Source organism: Acomys minous, assembly GCF_964271855.1.
Source record: "Acomys minous genome assembly, chromosome: 7".
Lineage (NCBI taxonomy): Eukaryota > Metazoa > Chordata > Mammalia > Rodentia > Muridae > Acomys > Acomys minous.
This window is the reverse complement of record NC_140488.1, coordinates 60,160,406-60,170,782: the sequence shown is the minus strand read 5'-3', so window position 1 is coordinate 60,170,782 and position 10,377 is coordinate 60,160,406.

Sequence of the window (10,377 nt, the reverse complement as noted above, 5' to 3'; positions counted from 1 at the left end):
TACTGCCTATTTTTTCCTTGGCTGTTGCCACAGTTTGCGGAGGACCCCAGGGCCCAGACTCGCCTGTAGTTTTCCAGGACCCACTGGATCCTTCCATTTCCTCTTTCTCCCAGGCTTCTCACACCTAAAGATTCAATAGGATGTCCTCCCCTCTTACCCATTATTCTGGTAGGTACAGTTTTTCATGGGGACGTACACCTTGGGCTAGTGTCTCGATATAAGTGAGTATATACCATTTAGCTCTTTTTGCTTCTGTGTGAACTCACTCATTATGACAATTTCTAGTTCAATCCATTTGTCCACAAATTTTGGAAATTCCTTGTTTTTAATAGCTGAGTAGTATTCCATAGTGTAAATGTACCACAGTTTCTTTATCCATTCTTCTGTTGAGGGACACGTAGGTTGTTTCCAAGTTCTGGCTATTATGAATAAGGCAGCTATGAACATGGTTGAGCATATGTCCCTGTTGTGTGGTAGTACATCCTCTGGGTATATTCCAAGGAGTGGAATAGCTGGGTCTTGAGGAAGCCCTATTCCCATTTTTCTGAGAAAGCACCAGATAGCTTTCCAAAGTGGTTGTACTAGTTTGCATTCCCACCAGCAATGCAGGAGTGTTCCTCTTTCTCCACACCCTCGCCAGCATGAGGTGTCAGTTGAGTTATTGATCTTAGCCATTCTGATGGGTGTAAGATGGAATCTCAGTGTCGTTTTGATTTGCATTTCTCTGATGACTAAGGAGGTCGAGCATTTCTTTAAGTGTTTCTCAGCCATTTGATATTCCTCTGTTGAGAATTCTCTGTTTAGCTCTGCGCCCCATTTCTCTATTGGGTTATTTGGTTTGGTGGTGTTTATTTTCTTAAGTTCTTTATATATTTTGGATATTAGACCTTTGTCAGATGAAGAGTCGGTGATGATCTTTTCCCAGTCTGTAGGCTGTCGCTTTGTTCTCTTGACAGTGTCACCAGCCTTACAGAAGCTTCTCAGCCTCATGAGGTCCCATTTATTAATTGTTGATGTTAAGGCCTGGGCTGTTGGTGTTCTGTTCAGGAAGTTGTCTCCTGTGCCTATGAGTTCCAGACTCTTCCCCACTTTTTCCTCTAACTGGGTTAATGTCTGTGGTTTTAAGTTGAGGTCTTTAATCCACTTGGACTTGAGTTTTGTGCATGGTGACAAATAGGGGTCTAATTGCATTTTTCTACATGTAGACATCCAGTTAGACCAGCACCATTTGTTGAAGATGCTGTCGTTTTTCCATTGAATGGATTTGGCTTCTTTGTCGAAAATCAGGTGAGCAAATGTGTGTGGATTCATCTCTGGGTCTTCAGTTCGATTCCATTGATCCACTAGCCTATTGCTGTGCCAGTACCATGCTGTTTTAATTACTGTTGCTCTATAGTACAGCTTGAGATCAGGTATGGAGATTCCTCCAGCGGATCTTTTATTGTAAAGGATTGTTTTTGCTATTCTGGGCTTTTTGTTTCTCCATATGAAGTTGAGAATTGTTCTTTCAATATCTACAAAATATTTAGTAGGTATTCTGATAGGGATTGCATTGAATCTGTAAATTGCTTTTGGTAAGATGGCCATTTTTACTATGTTGATTCTTCCAATCCACGAACATGGTAGATCCCGCCATCTTCTGATGTCATTTTCAATCTCTTTCTTCAGAGGTTTAAAGTTTTTTTCAAATAAATCCTTCACTTGCTTGGTTAGGGTTATTCCTAGATATTTTATATTGCTTGTGGCTATCGTGAAGGGAGTAATTTTTCTAATTTCTTCCTCTGCCTGTTTGTCATTTGTATATAGGAAAGCTACTGACTTTTTTGAGTTTATTTTGTATCCTGCCAATTTGCTGAAGGTGTTTATCAGCTGTAGGAGTTCTCTGGTGGAATTTTGGGGGTCACTTATATACACTATCATATCATCTGCAAATAGGGATAATTTTACTTCTTCCTTTCCCATTTGGATCCCCTTGATCTCCTTTTGATGTCTTATTGCTCTGGCTAGAACTTCAAGAACTATATTAAAGAGGTATGGGGAAAGTGGGCAGCCTTGTCTGGTCCCTGATTTTAGAGGGATTTCCTTGAGTATCTCTCCATTTAATTTAATGTTGGCTATTGGTTTGCTATATATAGCCTTTATTGTGTTTAGAAAAGTGCCTTGTATTCCCGATCTCTCCAGAACTTTAAACATAAATGGGTGTTGGATTTTGTCAAATGCCTTTTCTGCATCTAAAGAGATGATCATATGGTTTTTCTCTTTCAGTTTGTTTATATGGTGGATTACATTGATGGATTTCCGTATGTTAAACCATCCCTGCATTCCTGGAATGAAGCCTACCTGGTCATGGTGAATGATGTCTTTGATATGCTGTTGTATTCGCTTTGCGAGTATTTTGTTGAGTATTTTTGCATCAATGTTCATAAGAGAAATTGGTCTGAAATTCTCTTTTTTTGTTGGGTCTTTGTGGGGTTTAGGTATCAATGTGACTGTGGCCTCATAAAAGGAGTTTGGTAATATTCCATCCATTTCTATCTTTCGGAATAGCTTGAATAGTATCGGTATTAGCTCCTCTTTGAAGGACTGGTAGAATTCTGCGCTGAAACCATCTGGCCCTGGGCTTTTTTTGGTTGGAAGACTATCAATGGTTGCTTCTATTTCTATAGGCGAAATAGGGCTATTTAATTTGTTTATCTGGTCTTGGTTCAATTTTGGTAAATGGAATCGGTCGAGAAATTTGTCCATTTCCCTTAAATTTTCAAATTTTGTGGCATAAATGTCTTTGAAGTAGGTCCTTACGATTCTTTGTATTTCTTCGGTGTCTGTTGTTATGTCTCCGTTTTCATTTCTGATTTTGTTAATTTGGATAGCTTTTCTTTGTCTTTTAGTTAGATTGGCTAACGGTTTGTCTATCTTGTTAATTTTCTCAAAGAACCAGCTCTTGGTTTTGTTGATTCTTTGGATTGTTGTCTTTGTTTCTAATTTATTGATTTCAGCTCTGAGTTTGATTATTTCCAGGCGTCTACTCCTCTTGGGTGTTTCTGCTTCTTTTTTTTCTAGGGCTTCCAGATGTGTTGTTAGGTTGTTTATGTGGGATGACTCCATTTTCTTTTTAAAGGCACTTAGTGCTATGAATTTTCCTCTTAGCACTGCTTTCAATGTGTCCCACAAATTTGGGTATGTTGTTCCATCATTTTCATTGAATTTCAGGAAGTCTTTTATTTCTTCCCTTATTTCTTCCGTGACCCATGTGTCATTAAGTAGAAAGTTGTTTAGTTTCCACGTGTTGGTATGCTTTTTGTTATTTCTATTGTTGTTGAAGTCCAGCCTTAGACCATGGTGATCTGATAAGATACAAGGTATTATTTCAATCTTCTTGTATCTGTTGAGGTTTGCTTCGTGACCAACTATGTGATCAATTTTAGAGAACGTTCCATGGGGTGCTGAGAAAAAGGTATACTCCTTTGCGTTTGGGTGGAAAGTTCTGTAGATATCTGTTAGATCCATTTGATTCATGACATTGGTTAATGAAGTTATTTCCCGGCTTAGTTTTGAAATCAAAGTCCTATCCTTGAGTGAAAGTGGGGTGTTGAAGTCTCCCACTATTAATGTGTGGGTATCGATGAATGGGGCAAGCTTTGTTAATAACTCTTTTACAAATGTCGGAGCCCTTGTATTCGGAGCATAGATGTTCAAAATCGTGATGTTTTCCTGGTTGACTTTACCTTTGACAAGTATGAAGTGACCATCCTTGTCCCTTTTGACTAATTTTGGTTGAAAGTCTATTTTATTAGATATTAGAATAGCTACCCCAGCTTGTTTCTTGTGACCATTTGCTTGGAATATTTTTCCCCAACCTTTCACTCTGAGGCAATGTCTGTCCTTGTGGTTGAGATGTGTTTCTTGAATGCAGAAGAATGTTGGGTCGTGTTTATGCATCCACTCTGTTAGTCTGTGTCTTTTTATTGGAGAGTTGAGACCATTAATGTTGAGAGATATTAATGACCAGTGATTGGTAAGTCCCTTCATTTTTGGTATTTATAACAATCGAGTTTTTGTGAAGTTGTGATTTTGCAATGGTGTAGTTATTTATTTCTTATGTATTTTTGGTTGTAGTTTGACCGGTTGGGGTGGAGTTTTCCTTCTAGTAACTTCTGTAAAGCCGGATTTGTTGCTAGGTATTGTGTGAATTTGTTTTTGTCATGGAATATCTTGTCTTCACCTCCAATGGTTATTGATAATTTTGCTGGATATAGTAGTCTTGCCTGGTATCTGTGTTCTCTTAGCGTTTGCAGAACCTCTGTCCAGGCCCTTCTGGCTTTCATGGTCTCTGCTGAGAAGTCAGGAGTGATTCTGATAGGTTTGCCTTCATATGTTACTCGTCCTTTTTCTCTTGCCGCTTTTAATATTTTTTCCTTGTTCTGTATATTTTGTGTTGTTATTATTATGTGGCGGGAAGATTTTCTTTTTGGGTCTATTCTATTTGGTGTTCTGTAGGCCTCTTGTATGTTCGTATGCATCTCCTTCTTCAAATTGGGGAAATTTTCTTCTATTATTCGGTTAAAGATATTTTCTGGGCTGTGGAGTCGGTTACCTTCTCTTTCCTCTATCCCTATTATTCTCAAGTTTCGTCTTTTCATGTTGTCTTTTATTTCATGAACGCTTTGTGTCAGGAACTTTTCAGATTTAGCATTATCCTGGATGATTGTTTCCAATTGTGCGATTGTATCTTCAAGTCCTGATATTCGTTCTTCCATTTCTTGCAATCTGTTAGATAAGGCCACCTCTGAGATGTTTGCTTTCTTTTCTGATGCTTCTCGATCGCGTTTTTCTTCCGTGCGTTCTTTTATGATTTCTTCCATTTTTATCTTCAGGTCTTGAACTGTTTTAATAATTTCCTTCATCTGGTTATTTGTGTTTTTCTGAAATTCTTCAAATGCCTCTTTATATGACTCTTTTAAGTCATCAGCCCTCTTGTTTGCTTCCTCCTGCATTTGTTTACAAAATTTATTTGATTCTTCCAATATCATCTTACTTACTAAGGATTTGAGGTGGTTTTCATTTATATCCATTGTTGTTGGGTTCTCCAGGTTGTTTTCATTAGGATTGCTGGGATCTGGAGATGCCATCCTGTTTTGGTTTTTGTTAGCATTCTTTCGTTGTCCCCTTGTCATTTTGGTGAATCTAATGTTGGGAGGTGGTTTGTAGTGACCTTCCCTGTTTGGGAGTGGATAGTTGATGTCTGCTTATAGGTAGGGTGCCCTTATCTGTGGGGAACAGGGAGTACTTCCCTGGACCAGGCTGGTGATTCAGATTCTACTCCTGTAGATTTTTCTCAACACCTTAGGCTCGAGGCTGAGTCCCGCGAAGTAGGTTTCTGTTTGGGCCTTTTCCCCTTACTGCTGTATCTCAAGTCAGCAGTATTGGGATCTAGAGTAAGGTCAGCACACAAGCTCTCTGGTTGTGTAGGTTGATCCCAGCTGTCTGTCTTTCCTGTTGCTTTGTAGCCAAGACCCCAGGTGGATCAGATCTTCTGGGTTGTAGCTGTCTTAGGAGCGTTCAGCCTTTCCCATGAATTTGGGAGTTCTTGCTGGGTCTGCAGGAGCTGACACAGCTAGGATCTGCCTGTTGGAGATTACAGGATCTGTGCCTGTAACCATACGGTTTCAGGCCACTGGCAGTATCTGAGGAGGTAGCAGTTTCCACGCCCCTGTATGCCAGGCCACTCCCAGCTTGCTATAAATTAGCGGTTATACCCTGCACATATGAGCCTCAGCTCCCTATATTGTGGGATACAGCTAGGGAGAGCCCAGTCAGAGCCAGCAGTTCGTCCCCGTGGCTGGGGACAAAAGCAGGTTAGACCGCTCCCAGACGCTTTAAGGCAGCAGTTATTCCCTGCCAGCAAGGCCCACAGCTCCGGATAAAGTGGGCGGTCCTAACGAGGGCGCGCAAGAATGACCCCTGCTAGGTCTATTGATCAGGTAGAGCCCAGTCAGAGCCAGCAGCTCGTCCCCGTGGCTGGGGACAAAAGCAGGTTAGACCGCTCCCAGACGCTTTAAGGCAGCAGTTATTCCCTGCCAGCAAGGCCCACAGCTCCGGATAAAGTGGGCGGTCCTAACGAGGGCGCGCAAGAATGACCCCTGCTAGGTCTATTGATCAGGTAGAGCCCAGTCAGAGCCAGCAGCTCGTCCCCGTGGCTGGGGACAAAAGCAGGTTAGACCGCTCCCAGACGCTTTAAGGCAGCAGTTATTCCCTGCCAGCAAGGCCCACAGCTCCGGATAAAGTGGGCGGTCCTAACGAGGGCGCGCAAGAATGACCCCTGCTAGGTCTATTGATCAGGTAGAGCCCAGTCAGAGCCAGCAGCTCGTCCCCGTGGCTGGGGACAAAAGCAGGTTAGACCGCTCCCAGACGCTTTAAGGCAGCAGTTATTCCCTGCCAGCAAGGCCCACAGCTCCGGATAAAGTGGGCGGTCCTAACGAGGGCGCGCAAGAATGACCCCTGCTAGGTCTATTGATCAGGTAGAGCCCAGTCAGAGCCAGCAGCTCGTCCCCGTGGCTGGGGACAAAAGCAGGTTAGACCGCTCCCAGACGCTTTAAGGCAGCAGTTATTTCCTGCCAGCAAGGCCCACAGCTCCGGATAAAGTGGGCGGTCCTAACGAGGGCGCGCAAGAATGACCCCTGCTAGGTCTATTGATCAGGTAGAGCCCAGTCAGAGCCAGCAGCTCGTCCCCGTGGCTGGGGACAAAAGCAGGTTAGACCGCTCCCAGACGCTTTAAGGCAGCAGTTATTCCCTGCCAGCAAGGCCCACAGCTCCGGATAAAGTGGGCGGTCCTAACGAGGGCGCGCAAGAATGACCCCTGCTAGGTCTATTGATCAGGTAGAGCCCAGTCAGAGCCAGCAGCTCGTCCCCGTGGCTGGGGACAAAAGCAGGTTAGACCGCTCCCAGACGCTTTAAGGCAGCAGTTATTTCCTGCCAGCAAGGCCCACAGCTCCGGATAAAGTGGGCGGTCCTAACGAGGGCGCGCAAGAATGACCCCTGCTAGGTCTATTGATCAGGTAGAGCCCAGTCAGAGCCAGCAGCTCGTCCCCGTGGCTGGGGACAAAAGCAGGTTAGACCGCTCCCAGACGCTTTAAGGCAGCAGTTATTCCCTGCCAGCAAGGCCCACAGCTCCGGATAAAGTGGGCGGTCCTAACGAGGGTGCGCAAGAATGACCCCTGCTAGGTCTATTGTTCAGGTAGAGCCCAGTCAGAGCCAGCAGCTCCTCCCCTCGGCTGGCGACAAATCTCCTGTATTTTCCCTTTCTGCTAGAGAAAGGCAGCGTGCGTCGCCTTAGGGCAGCAGTTATTCCCTGCCAGTAAGACCCACAGCTCCCGATAACCTGGGTGGATCTGTCGCGGGCCCACAAAGATGGGCCCAGTTAGTTCAGTTGTTTGGGGATTGCCGGCAGTCGGGCCACGCAGCTGGCGCCAAAGGCAGTTCAGACCGCTGGCGTGAATCTCCTGCCGGAGTACTGCCAGTTCCCTTTAGGGCAGTAGTTAGTCCCTGCAAGCGTGACCCTCGGCTCCCTATAACGTGGGCGGACCCACTGGGCTGTGGGAGCAGACCACGCCGGTTGCTAACTGCCCCAGTTTGCAGGGTCAAACCTTTGTGTCTGGCTTCAGCTTGAGCGCAGGACGCGGACGCGGTCCCCAGATCTAGTTGGTTTTGGTGAGACTCGCCACCTGTGTTTCCACCCGGGTTAGGCAGGTGCCGTCCGCAGTTCGGCGCGGTGTGGATGTACAGGATCAATGGTAGTTTCACCCTATTCGCTGAGACTCCTCAGGCTTGGGGCTCCGGAAAATCTCCTCCCCAAATGGCGAATTTGGGTTTTTTGTGCTGGCTACAGCTTGATTGTGGATTCCTTTTCAGAGTTTGGGGAGTGCGTTTAGCCCTCGGGGCTGTCGCTTGTCCCGGGGTTGGACCCCCTGGTGGTCTGCGGAGTTTGGGGTCCCACTCACCTACAGTTCTCAAAATCCAGCAGTCTGTGGTTCCATTCAAGTCCCTGGTCTCCTCAGAGAAGATCAGCTATGGTGCCTACTGGTCGGCGCCATCTTGGAATCTATTAATTTATTCTTGTTACATCTCAATGGTTATCCCATCCCTTGTATCCTCCCATTCTTCCCTCCCTCCCATTTTCCCCTTATTCCCCTCCCCTATGACTGTTCCTGAGGGGGATTACCTCCCCCTGTATATGTTCATAGGGTATCAAGTCTCTTCTTGGTAACCTGCTGTCCTTCCTCTGAGTGCCAACAGGTCTCCCCCTCCAGGGGACATGGTCAAAGGTGAGGCACCAGAGTATGTGAGAAAGTCATATCCCACTCTCCACTCTACTGTGGAGAGTGTTCTTCTCAGAAAGCACTTTTTTGATTTCCAAAGTGTTTGTACAAGTTTGCACTCACACCAGCAATGGAGAAGTATTCCCCTTTCTCCACATCCTCACCAGTATGTTTGGGGATATATATTTTTTTCTCAGAGTCCATATTTGGCTGTTTTTCAGTTGGCAAAGACCATGCCCCCAAAAGAGGCAGTTCCTTTTCTAGTGGACAAACACCACATGTTCTCTCAGAAGATTGTTTCCAGAACACAAAGATTGCGCACACCACAGAAGTCTGTTTTACATCCCACATTTAGAATAAAAACAAAAGCATATTTATATCAACTATACTTCCTGTTATTTTTGTTTCTCTGTCTTTTGTCTCTCAAGCTTTTTTACTACCATAGCTAATTTTTCTTGTCGGATAACTATTTTTTATGTCTTTTTTGAGTGAAAATATATAAATATTGCTATTGGAAATGGAGAAAGGCTTACAACTATGGTCACAATTGCAATAAGTACTGACGGTGATATGGCTTGAAGCTCCCAAGGCTTGGAGTCTCCTGAGTCTCTCTGGGCATTCAGCTCAACTCAAAGGACTGGTGCTTGCTCTTGAGATGATCCTGGGTGACTTTCTTTTCTGTTGCTTTCCATTTGATATCCTTGGCTTTCTGCAACATTGTTTACTTTCCTTTTGTCCAGTTGCATTTGTCACCAGGTGAACATATTTTTATTTTCTCAGATGAGGAGATGAGTTAAGAACCATACACAAGCATTATGATTGTATGGCTTGGGCTGAGCCCAGATCATTTCTAATAAACTACCCCTAGGCCCTGTCATGAAAGCTTCTAACCTCCATACAATTTATTCTTCTGTAAAAGTGGGCCTTGAAAGCTTCTGTTTCCAGCCTCCATTGTCAACCTAAACATAGAATGTTTTCAACCTCTGAGACATATTACCCAATATTCCCCTGTTTCTAGTTCTTTCTGAACTCTGACTGGCTGGTTCATCTCAGCAGTTGTGGCTTAAAACATCTCTCCAAATTTATTCAAACTAGCTTCTGACTTCTCACTGAATTCCTGTTTGGAAAAACTGCCTTTAAACTCCATGATCTGAACTGTACAAATTCAACTGAACTAGATCGAATTACACAAAACAGTATTGTGGTCATGAAGTCTACTTTACTATCTCCATGAAAAACTCTGTCTCTGTCTCTATCTCTGTCTCTCTCTGTCTCTTTCTCTGTCTCTGTCTCTCTCTCTCTCTCTCTCTCTCTCTCTCTCTCTCTCTCTCTCTCTCTGTTTCTCTCTCTCTCTCTCTCTCTCTCTCTCTCTCTCTCTCTCTCTCTCTTTGTGTTTCTATGTGTGCATGTGTGTGCGTGTGTGTGTGTTCTTCTTAAATATCTTGTTTCTGTCTGTTTTTATCAGAGTTGGGTACATCCTATCTCTGACTCATTGTGTCAAATCATTTTCTGTTCTGCCACATTGTCTCTCCCTCAATATACAACATATTTTTGGGATTAAAGGTGTGTACTAAAGCTAAGACACACTAAAGCTAATCCATCCAGAAGGATTAGAACTTTATTATGTATATATTCTGTCCAGATGGATTAAAGCTATGTATTCCAGCCAGAGGTATTCAAGATATGCCAGCAGGTTCACATAGACCCAGGCCTGCTGATAGTATTCCTTGCCAGTGTAGTCATCTTGCTTGACTAACATTCATTTCCATTGTTAAAAATATTTTCTGGGTCTTTGTGCTGAGTCTTTTCTTCTTCCTTTATTCCTAGTATTGTCAAATTTGCTCTTTTGTTAGTGTCCCATGCTTCCTGGATGTTCTTTGTCAGGAGAAACTTACATTTAACATAGTCCTTGAGGCATGTATCTATATCTTCTATAATACTATCAACACCATAGATTCTCTTTTCCATTTCTTGTATTTTGAAGCTTGTCTTTGTAGTTCCTGTTCGAATTCCTTTTTTTTTAATTTCCAGAATATCCTTAGATTGAGACTTATCGATTCTG